Consider the following 17,022-nt stretch of genomic DNA (forward strand, 5'->3'; position numbering starts at 1 on the left):
ACTTCCGTGCATTTTTGTATGGTTTATATTAAATAATTACACTAGCCCCTCTCCTCACGTTCGGTCTGTGGAATCGGTTCGTCAGTATTTGATGTGGTTTACGAAATATATCCAGCGGTAACGTTAGGAGACTCACCCTGTATATTGTGAAAAGCAATGGTCCCGTAACACTCACCAGATGGTACAGTTTTGTCAGTATTTCTAATGGAATGTTGTCTACTCTCGGGGCCTTGTTTCGACTCAGGTCTTTCAGTTCTCTGTCATAACTGCATTTACGCAGCTTGTACAACCAAAGACCAAATTTGGCTCATTACGTACTGTGCCCAAGCAGAACAAATAGTGTCACGGAAAACCACGTATAACACTACTGTCCGTTACTGTTATACCATAAACTTAAAGTTGGAGCCGGGTCGTGAAATAAAACTTATTAAGCAACAGATCAGTGTTACCCTCTGAGAGGAATTTTGCTATGTTGACCGTGTTGTACCTAAGAGAGGTGCCTTATCGGAAGTGAAAGTCAGAATTACGTAAATATTTAAACAGTAACAAACAATATTTTACCTAGCTACACTGTTCAAAGAATAAAGAAAACGGTTGCGAACCTAATTAGGCAAAAGAATGATTGACATTCGTGTTCAAAAAAATGGGTATAAGTAACTTTAAAGGACAAACACAAGCTATACTTTGCCACACGCGAGTGCAATGAACTCTGGCACCTGAATACAGTGTGTTCACGTTACGGTTGGAGTTAACAGACCAGAACAAACTATTTGCATAAATATAACAGATAACAAAACACACTATTACCTTGATGACTTAGTCAAACTGAATGGTCTCAACAACGTTACTATTAATATTCACTGTAGAATCGTAAATTGGACATAGGTTTAGAATTACTTTTCAAACAAATTCCTATCTGACATGATATGTGGATATGGTTCACAGCTAATTTAGTTACTGCACAGAGATTAATTCTCACATTACAAAACACCTTTCTACATAGAATGAAAATTAAATGGAGTTCACTAACAAACTACTTCTCACTGTACCTTTAATAAAGAAGTTACTGTTTTCATAGATAGTGTCTTTTCTGTTACTTGTTATCTAGCATAAGCACAACAGAAAAACTGTTGATCCTGTTACAAATTTAATATGCTATTTTGATAAACAAGAGGAACCCAATATTGTACAGAATTTGACATGAATAGCAAGAGTAATTGAAACTTTCTATTATTAAGTAACTTGGTGCATTTGAACTAATTTCAATGGAGGGGAGGGGGCCCTTAATCTTGACCACTGTAGCAGAGTGAACTAAACACACTTTCAATACACTAGAGAAACAAGTACTTAGCAAAGCATGAACATATAACTCTCAACAGTTGCAGTTCTGAACTTTTACTTCAGTGAAACACAAATTTGAGATATTTGTAAGATCTTTTCAGCAAACAGTATTAATTTTGGCACACTCTATTGCCATATTAATTTTAATATGCCTTCAATAAAGGACACTAGGCAAACACATTAGCGTGGGAGGGACCCTAATTGGATATGTGACTAAGGATAAATCACAGTAGGCACAAGAGTTCACTTTAATGTTACCTTATATTTCGGTGAACTAAACATTCTATAAGCTCATCCTTCACTTTACATTTCTACTATTCCTTGTTTTTTTTTTTTTTTGTTTTTTTTTTTTTTTTCCAGTGGCAGCGCAGTGTGGTGGCGATTGCATGTTGGTAGGTGGATTTGCAGGACTCTGTCATTTCTTGGTGGCGATGATTGTTCTTATAAAATATATGAATCTTGATCCCTTATGTTTTTCCATTGTCTGTATGTTTAGTACAACTCAAGACCAAACAGCAGACTATTATCTTTTATTTAAAAAGAGTCAAAAAATACTCTCAGAATGTCTCAGTATACTGATAACTGTAGCATAACTGTGCATTGAATCGTTAGTCGCCGATACGCACTACCAGTCACGTAAACAACTTAGTATTCACTCAAAAACGCAACGACAGACCGGTGGGTTACGGCAGAGGTGGGTTGCTGGGCTGCAGCGTGGTTGGCCGTGACGTCAGAGTTGCAGCTTGCTGCTGCACAGACACGCCAGGTAACTGCCCCCGCGCACCCTATTCAAGAAACTGTCTGTGGATGTGACTCCTTCAAGTTGTTGTTCAGCGGTCTCTAGAATGCGCCTTGCTAATTCTTTTTCGAGGCTAATCGCTCGCCATTCACCGAAATAGATCTTATCTCGTACACACTAAATCTAATTTTTAAAGTGAATATGGTTTATGGCTGATGTAAAAACTTCACCAGTCTCCCATAACTTTATTTCCTTTTAAGAAAAATAACATAAATGGAATGCATCCTGTCTCTGTGACTGAAACTTTTGGGCTTACATTTTTGTTGCTTCCTTCCTCTTTAAAATGGAGAATTAAAGTGGTATAAAAGTTTCCTTAGTTCATTTCTCTTTTTTCATATAACAAATAGATTTAAGGATTAATTCTTCATCACACATCTATATTAAACAATATGAATATTCGAGTTATATTACTTTTCAATTATCTGTCTGTTTTAGTAGTGGTTTTAAATACTGTTTATGAAAATGTTTTCATTATTTTGTTATTCTAAAAGAAATTATTTTTAAAACAACTTTGTTCTCATCAGTTCTCATAAACTTCTTTATCCTAAACTGACAAAAATTGTTATTCATAGAAATATCCAACCTGAGAATCATTAACCCAAAAGTTTAAGAAGTACATATGTCATGCAGCCGATTCAAATGCTAAAACAGTAACGAAATCTCAAAACTGCGACAATGTCGTAATTTGCACGACCTAACGTGATAGTGTGCACTCACTCTCATAAGTAGTTCAATTTGCACAAAGACTGAGAATAAAGATGCAAATTGAGGCTATGCGACTCTGTCTGAACTTCTCCCATAAGCACCCCTAAGTATCTTGTGGGAACGCAAACGCATCCACAGTGGGCTAATGCTTAGGCGAGCAACTAAAAATTATCTAACTTGCAATTTTGTGAACCTCCTAGTTTTTTACGAAAACAACCCCCTCTCCCCTCCCGTAACTCTCCTCATACGCACTCCCATCAGAGTCACCGCCTTTCGTTCTACACACACACATACACAATGCTGTCACTCAGAACGCAGTTACAGCTAGTGCAGAAATGTGACTCACGATTTTCAGTACAATAAACTCACTGTACGAAATCATCTTCGTAAAAAATATGGAAATCTATTGTTCGTGACACAGCATATGTGTATATGCATACATGAGTAAACTGCTTATTTATTCAACTGGAGGAACTGAGTCTCACAAAAATACACTGCCTGAAAAAAGTGAAGCGCCCAGAAAACGCGGTCGATGTCATTGTAACTTCACAGACATACACATTACCTGTAGGTATATTTGATTAGAGCTGCAATTCACCGCTACAAGTAGAATGACCACCAAAGTGCTTTTAGTGTTATTCGTGTATAGTGTTGATACCAGTCAAGGTACGGTATAGAATAGGCGGGAACAGCGATCCTGTGAAGGTCAGAGATTCTGCGTACTCATGTTAGACAGTGTTATCAGCAACTAAGCTAGTCTGAAACAGGTTTCATTCTGGGTCTCCCTTTCGCGAGTGAACTGCTGAGGAATAGCATCGTACTCTCTTCGGTCCTGAATGCCGGTTCTGCGCTGCCCTGTATGACCTTCGACGGCGAATGTGCTGGCTACCTGGCAAGCGGTCCCATACGCTGTCTTGGAGAGCGGCAGCTGTGTTACACAACGTAGGGACGCCGTATTGTGCACTACGCGCATCACAGCAGTGTCACGTCTGCGCCTGCCTTCTCACAACAAGTAACGGACGCCCTGCAAAATTCTGTGGGCACACTACACCATTACTCATAGACCAACAGCAGCCAGTGTAGGGAATTACCATCCCATGCGTAGGCTGAAAGCAAGGGGAAATTACAGCCGTAATTTTTCACGAGGGCATGCAGCTTTACTGTATGGTTAAATTATGATGGCATCCTCTTGGGTAAAATATTTCGGAGGTAAATAGTCACTTATTCGGATCTCCGGGCGGGGACTACTCAAGAGGACGTCGTTATCAGGAGAAAGAAAACTGGCGTTCTACGGATCGTAGCGTGGAATGTCAGATCCCTTAATTGGGCAGGTAGGTTAGAAAATTTAAAAAGGGAAATGGATAGGTTAAATTTAGATATAGTGGGAATTAGTGGAGTTCGGTGGCAGGAGGAACAAGACTTTGGTCAGGCGAATATAGGATTATAAATACAAAATCAAACAGGGGTAATGCACGAGTAGGTTTAATAATGAATAAAAAATAGGAGTGCGGGCAAGCTGCTACAAACAGCATAGTGAACGCATTATTGTGACCAAGATAGACACGAAGCCCACGCCTACCACAGTAGTACAAGCTAATATGCCAACTAGCTCTGCAGATGATGAAGAAATTGATGAAATGTATGATGAGATAAAAGAAAATATTCAGTTAGTGAAGGAAGATGAAAATTTAATAGTCATGGGTGACTGGAATTCAAGAGTAGGAAGAGGGAGAGAAGGAAACATAGTAGGTGAATATCGATTGGGGGTAAGAAATGAAATGAAAGAGGAAGCCGACTGGTAGAATTTTGCACAGAGCACAACTTAATCATAGCTAACACTTGGTTCAAGAATCATAAAAGAAGGTTGTATACATGGAAGAAGCCTGGAGATACTGACAGGTTTCAGATAGATTATATATTGGTAAGACAGAGATTTAGGAACCAGGTTTTAAATTGTAAGACATTTCCAGGGGCAAATGTGGACTCTGACCACAACCTATTGGTTATGATGTGTAGATTAAAACTGAAGAAACTGCAAAAAGATGGGAAATTAAGGAGATGGGACCTGGATAAACTGTTTAAACCAGAGGTTGTACAGAGTTTCGGGGGAGCATAAGGGAACAATTGACAGGAATGGGGGAAAGAAATACAATAGAAGAAGAATGGGTAGCTTTGAGGGATGAAGAAGTGAAGGCAGCAGAGGATCAAGTAGGTAAAAAGACGAGGGCTAGTAGAACACCCTGGGTAACAGAAGAAATATTGAATTTAAATGACGAAAGGAGAAAATATAAAAATGCAGTAAATGAAGCAGGCAAAAAGAAATACAAACGTCTCAAAAATGAGATCGACAGGAAGTGCAAAATGGCTAAGAAAGGATGGCTAGAGGACAAATGTAAGGATGTAGAGGCTTATCTCACTAGGGGTAAGATACATACAGCGTACAGGAAAATTAAAGAGACCTTTGGAGAAAAGAGAACCACTTGTATGAATGTCAAGAGCTCTTAGAAACTCAGTTCTAAGCAAAGAAGGAAAAGCAGAAAGGTGGAAGGAGTATATAGTGGGTCTATACAAGGGCGATATACTTGAGGACAATATTATGGAAATGGAAGAGGATGTAAATGAAGATGAAATGGGAGGTATGATACTGCGTGAAGAGTTTGAGCCGGCCGCGGTGGTCTCGCGGTTCTAGGCGCGCAGTCCGGAACCGGGCGACTGCAACGGTCGCAGGTTCGAATCCTGCCTCGGGCATGGATGTGTTTGATGTTCTTAGGTTAGTTCGGTTTAAGTATTTCTAAGTTCTAGGGGACTAATGACCACAACAGTTGAGTCCCATAGTGCTCAGAGCCATTTGAACCATTTTTTGAAGAATTTGACAGAGCACTGAAAGACGTGAGTCGAAACAAGGACCAGGGAGTAGACAACATTCCATTAAAACTACTGACAGCCTTGGGAGAGCCAGTCCTGACAGAACTCTACCAGCTGGTAAGCAAGATGTATGAGAAAGGCGAAATACCCTCACACTTCAAGGAGAATATAATAATTCCAATCCCAAAGAAAGCAGGTGTTGACAGATGTGAAAATTACCGAACTATCAGTTTAATAAGCCACAGCTGCAAAATACTAACGCGAATTCTTTGCAGACGAATGGTAAAACTGGTAGAAGCCGACCTCGAAGAAGATCAGTTTGGATTCCGTAGGAATGTTGGAACACGTGAGGCAATACTGATTCTACGACTTATCTTAAAAAATAGATTAAGGAAAGGGAAATCTACTTTTCTTGAATTTGTAGACTTAGAGAAAGCTTTTGACAGTGTTGACTGGAATACTCTCTTTTAAATTCTGAAGGTGGCAGGGGTAACAGGGAGCGAAAAGCTATTTACAATTCGTACAAAAACCATATGGCAGTTATAAGAATTATAAGAGTCGAGGGATATGAAAGGGAAGCAGTGGTTGGGAAGGGAGTGAGACAGGGCTGTAGCCTCTCCCCGATGTTATTCAATCTGTATATTGAGCAAGTAGTAAAGGAATCAAAAGAAAAATTAGGAATAGGTATTAAAATCCATGGAGAAGAAATAAAAATGTTGAGGTTCGCCGATGACATCGTAATTCTGTCAGAGACAGCAAAGGACTTGGAAGAGCAGTTGAACGGAATGGATAGTGTCTTGAAAGGAGGATATAAGATGAACATCAACAAAATCAAAACGAGGATAATGGAATGTAGTCGAATTGAGTCGGGTGATGCTGAGGGAATTAGATTAGGAAATGAGTCACATAAAGTAGTAAAGGAGTTTTGCTGTTTGGGGAGCAAAATAACTGATGATGGTCGAAGTAGAGAGGATATAAAATGTAGACTGGCAATGGCAAGGAATGCGATTCTGAAGAAGAGAAATTTGTTAACATCGAGTATAGATTTAAGTGTCAGGAAGTTTTTAAAACATCTTGAATCGATTTGAGTGTATAAAGAACCATTTAATACTTTATGAATTATCTTCTAGTTTTACGTGCAGCCACGACGGAAACAGGTAAGAGGCACAGATTTATTTACGTATCGTAGCCCCTAGATCTATTGCGTACATCTATTTAGAGAGGTTATGCTCTCAACATTTTTTTTTAACTTGCTGCTTGTTGAAGTTGATTACAAAGATGTGTTTCAGCATACTAATAATTACAATGTCTGTGTTGTAGAAACAGTTTTAGAGATATGGAATGATTGTGGGAAGGGAATTAAATGGGATTAAGGTACTCTGTTTGACTTGCAAACGATTCTGCAGTATTTTCGAAAAAATCTGACAGAAGCAGTCACTCAAATAATTCTTCTCGGAAGAATAGGAAATAGAACACTTTCAGCTCAAAACATAAAATTCGTGACATACAAAATGAACGAAAATACATAAAAATACAAATAGGTAAAATAGACCGAATTTTATGAACTGAAATCTCATGGAGAAAATGGCCAGGAAAGGGTGCTACAAGTGTGAGAGTTAATAAATTGGAAAGAGCTTACAATTTGACAAAAAGATCTGCAACAAGAAATATATAAATAGAAAAACGAAATTAATACGCTATTCCATAATTGTAAGACCAGAACGTCTGTGGGCACGTGAATGCTCTTCAAAGATTAATTGTTAGAAAAGTAACGGTTACAATCCAAATAACAGATGGTTGGAAAATGAGAAGTAATGAGGAGATCTACGAAAACTTACAGAACTTATCATAAGTGATGGCAAAGTGGAGACTAATCTTCTTAGGTCATCTCCACCAAATGAATGAGAATGGGCTAACGAAACAAATATTGCTCTACTGCTATGAACGGAAATCAACAATAGCATGGATTACAGAATTAATAACAGAACTAGAGAGAGACCACATCAAAGAATCGGCAATAACGACAAGAAACATTTTTGAGAATAAAACACTGAATGGAGGCTTTCAAGTCAGAAGAAATAAGAAAATGGGAACAACATTGACACAGGAAATAAAAAGACAGAAGAGACAGAGACAGCAAAGGACTTGGAAGAGCAGTTGAACGGAAAGGATAGTGTCTTGAAAGGAGGATATAAGAGGAACATCAACAAAAGCAAAACGTGGATAATGGAACGTAGTCAAATTAAATCGGGTGATGCTGCGGGAATTAGATTAGGAAGTGAGACACTTAAAGTAGTAAAGGAGTTTTGCTATTTGGGGATCAAAATAACTGATGATGGTCGAAGTAGAGAGGATATAACATTAGACTGACAATGGCAAGGAAAGCGTTTCTGAAGAAGGGAAATTTGTTAACATCGAGTATAGATTTAAGTGTCAGGAAGTCGTTTCTGGAAGCACTTGTATGGAGTGTAGCCATGTATGGAAGCGAAACATGGACGATAAATAGTTTGGACAAGAAGAGAATAGAAGCTTTCGAAATGTGGTGTCACAGAAGAATGCTGAAGATTAGTTGGGTAGATCACATAAGTAATGAGGAGGTATTGAATAGGATTGGGGAGAAGAGAAATTTGTGGCACAACTTGACAAGAAGAAGGGATCGGTTGGTAGGACATGTTCTGAGGCATCAAGGGATCACCAGTTTAGTATTGGAGGGCAGTGTGGAGGGTAAAAATCGTTGAGGGAGACCAAGAGATGAATACACTAAGCAGATTCAGAAGGATGTAGGTTGCAGTAGGTACTGGGGGATGAAGATGCTTGTACAGGATAGAGTAGCATGGAGAGCCGCATCAAACCAGTCTCAGGACTGAAGACCACAACAACAACAACAACAACAAATAAGGAGTTGTTATGTCATTCTAGTTGGCCGGTAGGCGCATAAAAAAATACTAATAGTGACGACAATAATAGCAAAAAATGTTACCTGGTAGACTGTATGAATTGGCTAAAAATAAAGAAAATGTAAGTTTAAAAAGGAATGTAAGCCAGACAGAGTGCCGTGTAAAACAGCCGGATTTTATAATTGACGTATTTGTATTTTACGCGTTGGGATTAGGTGTGGGCGGAGGGGGGAGATAGAGGCCGGGTTGATGAAGAGGAATGCAGTTCAGTTTTGTGTGTTGCTGTTCACCATTCATGTTTTATAAAAGGATCGTGGAGCGGTTGGATAGCCTTTATTGGTCCTCTAATTCCGTCACTGGCGTCACAGCTAGCAGTTGTGGTAGGGGGCTCCCGTAAGACCGCAATGACAAATTACATTGTCTCTCCTGTTGGACCCCTACAGACGTCCTCAGAATTAAAACGGGCATCAACAGTTGCTCCAGTTGGTTGGAAAGAGTCGACGTAGCAGCGGCGCTCAGCTGCGGGAGTGGCCTATGAGGCTGCGCCGTCGACAGGTTGCGGTTGTGGTCAGGTGGAGACCACCCCCCTCTCCCCCCCCCCCCCTACAAATGGCGCTCACAAATGGCTCTCCACCCCTACAATAGAGGTCCGTCCGCACGTATTCACATCAGGCGGGAAGAATCGCGGCACTTGTGGCTCTGGCCACATAACGTGGAACTTTTTCTGAATTCTTTCCATTTGCCCTCGTATGCTATTACTGCAAGTTCGTTTACGAGCGAATACTTTACGTGACTGGAATGCTGGCAGGTGAACGATACGGTTTTCCCGGAAACGAATTTCTATTTCGTGTTATATGGGGCCTGAAAAGCTCGACCCACATTCCGGGCGCTTCTTTTACACCCCGCCACCCCCTCACGTAATATCGATTGTAACACAATAGGTTTTTTTTTCTCTGCGTGGAGTCGTTCCTTGGCCATTAAAAGTAGTGGGGTTAAGCTTTCCAGTGAAGAGAACTAATATCAGGTGAGAACCAAGAAAAAAGATATTAGGGCGGCTCAATCTTCGTACACAGGGTTAGGCAGCTAAGACAGGCCACCCCGATACATCCAGAATGAATAAATACACAGAAGTACGGTTTTCCTCGAATTATATCGGACATTATGCCAGATTTCCTGACGTTTGCCAGTCATTTTTATCGTTCACAGTCACCGAATTACTGTACCGATTTTGTTTTTATTCGCACTGAAACTACACAAGTACATATTTTTTCTGTGACATTTGAAGGAAGCTTCAACTTTAACAGCATAATAGCTGGGGATCGAAAAGTCTGTATAAATTTGAAAACTGAATAAATCACGGAATAATGTAGGCATGGGTTTCAAGAGAAACAAGAAAATACAAAAGTTCAAAAAATTTCCGACAGATTGCGCTTCATCTGATCAGAATAGCAATAATTAACGTAACAAAGTAAGACAAAGCACAGATGACGTTCTTTACAGGAAATGCTCAATATGTCCACCATCTTTCCTCAACAATAGCTGTAGTTGATGAATAATGTTGTGAACAGCACTGTAAAGCATGTCCGGGGTTATGGTGAGGCATTGGCGTCGGATGTTGTCTTTCAGCATCCCTAGAGATGTCGGTCGATCACGATACACTTGCGACTTCAGGTAACCCCAAAGCCCGTAATCGCACGGACTGAGGTCTGGGGACATGAACGCCATCCTGTATAAACATCGTACGTTCCAGCAAGTGTTTACCAGCCAGGCTGCGGATGATGCGATTCTGTAACATATCGGCGTACCTCTCACCTGTCACGGTAGAAGTTACAAACCAGAATCACGCATTTCCTCTGAGAAAAAAGCTCCGATAACAGTAGATGTGGTAAATCCAACCCATACCGTGACTTTCTCGTCGTGCAATGTAGTTTCCACGACAGTTCTAGGATTTTCGGTAGCCCAAATTCTGCAGTTGTGGGCGTTGACAGACCCTCAGAGCGTGAAATGAGCTTCGTCGATCCACAACACGTTACTCAACCAATCGTCATCTTCCGCCATCTTTTGAAACGTCCACACCGGAAATGCCCTGCGCTTGACTAAATCGCCAGGTAACAGTTCATGAGGCCGATGGATTTTGTACGGATAGCATCGGAGGGTACGCCTAAGTGCCAACCAGACAGTAGTGTTTGGAATGCCGGTGCGACGTGCGACTGCACGAGCGCTGACGTCCCTGTGCATAGACGAACCCGCTACAGTCTCCATTTCTCCCTGAACTATCGCAGCAGCATTAAGACCTGTGCTCGGTCGGCCAACCCGTCGCTTCGAACTTCGAAATCACTCTCGCCACAGGTGCATTTGTCAACGGACCTTTACCCGTTCGAATCCCCTTCCTATGGCGATAGGATCGTAATGCTGTACTAGCATATTCCCCCATTCTGATAATACATCTTCACTAAAAGCGCCTTTTCGGGAAACGTCAACAAGCTGCGACTGCTGGCGCATCTGATTCTCTCTCTCATTACAGCTCCTTTTATACATGACTGTCATGCGCAGTCACTGACGTTTTGTTGTCCAGCGCCATCTGTCGGACATTTTGTGAATTTGTTTTGGTTCTAATAAAAACCCCAGTCATTCCAAGCATGTGTGTCAATTTTTACCTCTCTATCTTCATTATTCCGTGGTTTATTAAGTTCTCAAATTTATACTGACTTTTTTATCACCCGGTATATATGGGACAAACCACCACCCTGGCGTCAGGAGATGAGGTTCCACAAATGCCTGCCCTATTGTACCACAGGTAAGCAAACACGTAACTGAGATACGACGAGTGTGTTTATTTTGGTGGCTATCACACCAAGTGCTCAAAATGTTGACTTTGAGCTTTGGTGCATAATATAATGTGATTCCAAGGAAAGAAAATTGTACTTGAAGTTTCATCTGGAGTTAACGGCAACACAGGACCGTGTTGGAAGGCATTTCATGCCTTCGGGAGTCATCGGTGTTTCCTAAAAGACCTCTTCTCATATCTTCCACCACAGATAAAAGTATAGAAGTATTAAGTTTGGTGAGCGTGCTGATCATTTTGTGTTTGCTAACAAGCGTTCCGATGCTATCCAAATTTATTCTTAAGAGGGTGTGACGGTACGTCACATAAATATTGACATTTTTATCGGTTGTAAACAGTGAACAATATTGTTAAGGCTGAACCAGAAGTTATTTTTATTTTATGTGTTTGTATTTTATGAACATAATTAGTAATCTATAAAAAGATACAGTTAATGTTCTTGAAACAACTGATATGCAGCGATAATTTTAAAAAAAACATCTTTATTTCAAACATGTCTATGAAAATAAAAAAAGGATCGAAAAGAGACGCGATTGTACGGCCGAGGAGGAAGAACGCACTTTATGGTACACACACTGTTTTGTTTCGCGATACGGCAGGCAGGCATTGAGCGGCTACACATACTTTATGTAAGTTATTCGGTATTCTGCTAAAATACACTAATTATTGTTATCACAAAATGAATTTCTTTGTAATAGGTGTCACCTCAAATGGTCGCAGAGACTAATTATTTTAATAACCATTTTTTTCAGTAATTTGCGCTGCGGGATGCTCATCTTCCGATGCAGCCTCTGGTCGGCAATTACGCGCCTAAGTATTAATTTATTTTTCAAAGTGTTAATAGTAACTGTAGATGTGGTGTCACCGCCAGACACCACACTTGCTAGGTGGTAGCCTTTAAATCGGCCGCGGTCCGGTAGTATACGTCGGACCCGCGTGTCTCCACTATCAGTGACTGCAGACCGAGCGCCGCCACACGGCAGGTCTAGAGAGACTTCCTAGCACTCGCCCCAGTTGTACAGCCGACTTTGCTAGTGATGGTTCACTGACAAATTACACTCTCATTTGCTGAGACGATAGTTAGTATAGCCTTCAGCTACGTTATTTGCTACGACCTAGCAAGGCGCCATGATTGGTTTCTATTGATACTGTAAATCAGGTACCGTCAAGAGCGACGTTCTTCATTAATGGATTAAAGTGAAGTATTCCACCAGCTACGCCCGTTTTTCTCAATTCTAATTCCCTTGTCATGTTCCAGACCTCACGCCAGCCTGCGTGAGCTGAAACGCTTGCATTTCGGCCTCCTGTAGTAACACGGTGTTGGCTCTTCTGCCAACCACAACATTGGCGACTAGAGTAAAAGTGTTCTTATCTAAATTGCCCTGATTTACTTGTGTAATGGCTTCGCCACAATCTCCAGATGTACTGTCCGAATTTTATCGCTTACAGAATCAGCAGACGCAGGCCTTACTGGATGCCCTTGGACAGCTCGCCCAGGGTCAACGTGCGATGCAAAACGATGCGGCAGCAGCCGCTTCACTGCTAACGCAGCCACAACACGCTGTTGCACCCACTTTTCGACCTTTTGACGCTGCACTGGAAAGCTGGACGGAGTGGTCACGCCAATTTGGATTCCATCTCGCCGCCTACAGAATTCAAGGTACGAGCGGCAGCCTTTTTTGTTATTGTCGGTCGGCGTGACTACGTACCGTGTGATAGTCAAATTATTTCCCCGACGCCACGTAGCGACTCTGTCCTACGAAGAAATTTTGTCTGCCTTAGATGCATATTTCAAAGAATCAGTCAATGTCGTTGCCAAACGGTATACCTTCTTTCGTACAAAACGTACGGCAGGTCAGGCTAATCGGGAATGGGTTGCAACCTTGCAAGGCCTTACTAGGGATTGTGCTTTTGAGTGTCAATGTGGACTCCCTTATTCAGATACTATGGTACGTGATGCAATTGCACAGAACGTTTCTGATGTTCGTATAAGGGAACAGACTTTGAAACTAGTCAATCCATCCCTTCAAGAAGTGATGGACATATTGGATCGGCAGGACACACTTGGCATTGCACGGGAATCATTTGAAACTTCGCCTGCAGTGTGTCAGGTTAACCGGCCCACCGGGCGAGCTGCACGGAGCAGTAAACAGCCCTCGCGTCCGCCGCGCCGCGCCGCGCCGCGCCGCTGCCGCCAGGCTCTCAGCCACGTGTGTCGCGCAGGCAAGCAAATGCAGTGATCAAATCATGCCCGCGGTGTGCTACTAAACATACGCGTGAGAACTGCCCGTCACACCAAGCTATTTGCTTTTATTGTAATAAAAAAGGGCATGTTCAGAGTGTTTGCCAGAAAAAGCTCAGATCGGAAGCTCAAAACCGTTCCAGGCCATTTGCTTCGCGCCGGAATCGGAATCGAACCAAGGATACTCACGATCGCGAAACTTCGCCCATGGAAATTCACGTAGTTCATTCCACTCCGCGCAGTGCCACTCTCTCTAACAGTGACTGTGTTCGTCCCAAAAATAGTGTGCGTCGACCTCGGCGGAACTCCCGTCAAGTCGCAAGTGATTATGTACCAGTGTCAGTTCATGTTGCACGAGACAGTCGCTCTTGTCGTCAACAGGACAATAAACTTTTTGTAGACTTGGACGTTAACGGCAAAGTGATACCATTCCAGCTCGATACAGGAGCTGCAATTTCACTGATCAATCAAGACACTTACAAACTGCTGGGCACACCTCCGTTGCGTGCCGCAAATGTTAAGGAGTTATTCCGGTCAAGATATCCCTGTGTTATGACAGTGCAGCCTTCTTGCAACATACAAAGGACAAACAAACCTTGTGTCATTTTACGTCCTTCGTTCTTCTTCTGCAGTGAACTTGTTTGGTTTCGATTTATTTCAGTTGTTTAACTTGTCTTTTGTAAATCAGGTCCTATCAGTGAACCAGACTCTGCCTTCAGACAGTGTTTCTCGTCTATTTAAAGAATTTGCAGACATTTTTGCACTGGGCCTCGGCTGCGCTAAGAACTATAAAACACATTTGGAACTGAAAGTAAACGCGCAACCGAAATTTTTCAGATTGCGCAATGTTCCCCACGCATTGCGTGATGAGGTCGCGAAAACATTACACGATTTGGAATCACAAGGTGTAATTGAACGTGTGCAGGCTTCTCTCTGGGCGTCACCCTTAGTAATTTTGCCAAAACCTTCGGGAAAGTTGAGACTTTGTGTGGACTTCAAGGCAACAGTGAATCCACAACTAGTGATTGCAACTTTTCCTTTACCCCACCCGGAAGATCTTTTTGACAAACTGTGCCCGGGTAAATATTTTTCGAAATTGGACCTAGCAGATGCGTACTTGCAAATACCGGTGGACGAAGAATCCCAGCGCGTTTTGGTGGTTAACACGCAGTTTATATAGATTCAAACGACTGCCATTCGGGTGTGCATCCGCCCCTGCATTGTTTCAGCAATATGTAAAAACTGTTTGTGCGTCGGTACCTACTGCAGCAAATTATCTGGACGATATTGTGATCTCCGGAAAGACGGAAGAAGAACATTTGGCCAATCTCAGAACATTATTCCAGGTCTTGCGACTAAATGGTCTTCGCTTGCGGAAGGACAAATGTGTGTTTTTTGCTCGTAACTTGCCATACTTGGGACACGTACTCAATTCCCAAGGCATACATCCCAGTCCCACGCACCTTCGTGCCATACAAGACTTGCCTTCGCCGCAGAATTTGAAGCAGCTGCAGAGTGTGCTGGGAAAAATTAATTATTATCACCGTTATATACCACACGCCTCTTCCATTTCAGCACCGCTTCATCGCTTACGCCGTAAGGGTGTTCCGTTCGTCTGGACGACGGAATGCGAACGCGCCTTTCGTCACTTGAAATCGGCGTTGCTTTCCAATGCTTGCCTTACGCCATTCGATCCCCAGAAGCCCCTCTTGTTGATGGTGGATGCATCGGATTTCGTGATCGATGCTGTGCTTGCGCACAAAGATGGATCGCACAATCGCCCTATTGCCTTTGCGTCCAAATTGCTCTCGTCTGCTCCAAGAAATTATTCACAGATCGAGAAAGAAGCGTTGGCTCTCGTATTTGGTGTTACGAAGTTTCATTATTTCTTGTATGGTCGTTACTTTACCATCATCACAGACCACAAACCTTTGACATCGCATTTTCATCCGACCAAGCCTGTACCTCCACGTACAGCGCAGAAATTCATTCGCTGGTCTATTTTCCTCTAGCAGTACCGCTACGATATCTTGTATCGGTCCACTGCTAAGCACGGAAACGCCGATGCGTTGTCCCGTTTGCCTGTTGCTGAGGATAGAGCATTCGATTCCTCCGAACTTGCTTGCATGTTCATTGATGCGGAAACCGATGACGTGGTCGATTCGTTTCCCATTGATTTTCGTCGTGTAGCTACAGCCAAAGCTGCCGACCCTGTCCTTGCTCCCGTTCAGCGTTTTGTTGCTACTCAATGGCCCTTGTAAAATCACGGATCGGAGACCCGTTGGTTCGCCGATTTTTTGCTCACAAGGAGAGACTTTTTGTGCGACGTGTTGTTTTGCTGTTGCGTTCTGATAATGATCAGTCCAGGGTCGTGGTACCACGTTCGTTACAGTCCTCTGTCTTACAGCTTCTCCACGACGGAGATTGGGGTATAGTGAGAACGAAACAACTTGCTCGTCAGCACTGTACTTGGTTCGGAATCGATGCCGCGATTACGAATATGTGCTCTTCTTGCATGGTGTGTGCCGAACAACAATCATCACCGCCGCGGAAATTCTTTGCATGGCCAAAAGCCACTTCCCCTTGGCAACCATTACACATCGATTTTGCTGGTCCATTCTGGAATGCTCGATGGTTGGTTGTGGTAGATTCATTCAGTAATTTTCCTTTTGTTGTCCGGATGTCTTCCACGTCGTCATCTGCCACCATGCAAGCGTTATTCTCTATCTTTTGCATTGAAGGTCTTCCACAGACTATTGTTTCCGACATTGGCCCACAATTCATGTCCGCAGAATTTCAGTCATTCTGCAAGGCCAATGGTATTCAACATCTGACGTCCGCGCCGTTTTCACCACAGTCAAACGGTGCCACTGAACGATTGGTCAGGACTTTCAAGTCACAGATGTTGAAGTTGAAAGAGTCGCATTCTCGGGAGGACGCGTTATTGCTCTTTTTGTCCTCGTATCGCTCTCAGCCTCGAGATGGTCGCTCGTCGGCTGAGTTGCGCCACGGTCGCCCTCATCGAACCTTGATGTCTTTGCTACATCCACCACATCAGGTTCCTGTGCAGCGGCAGACACCTGCTTTTGCCCCAGGCGACGTTGTCTACTATCGCCACTACCGAGGTTCTCGGCGTTGGCTCGAAGGGTGCATTCTTCGCTGCCTGTATCTGGTTTTAGGGGCCTCTGGTGAGGTGCGCCGGCATCTCAACCAGCTGCGCCTCCGTCGTTGCACGGGATCTGCCGCTCGCCGTCTGCTTTCAGCGCCCTGGGGACCCATCTACTGGCTCACCTCAGCCCCAGGTGTTACCGACACTGCCTTCCATTTT

The sequence above is a fragment of the Schistocerca gregaria genome, chromosome 7, assembly GCF_023897955.1.
Source record: "Schistocerca gregaria isolate iqSchGreg1 chromosome 7, iqSchGreg1.2, whole genome shotgun sequence".
In the NCBI taxonomy this organism is placed as follows: Eukaryota; Metazoa; Arthropoda; class Insecta; order Orthoptera; family Acrididae; genus Schistocerca; species Schistocerca gregaria.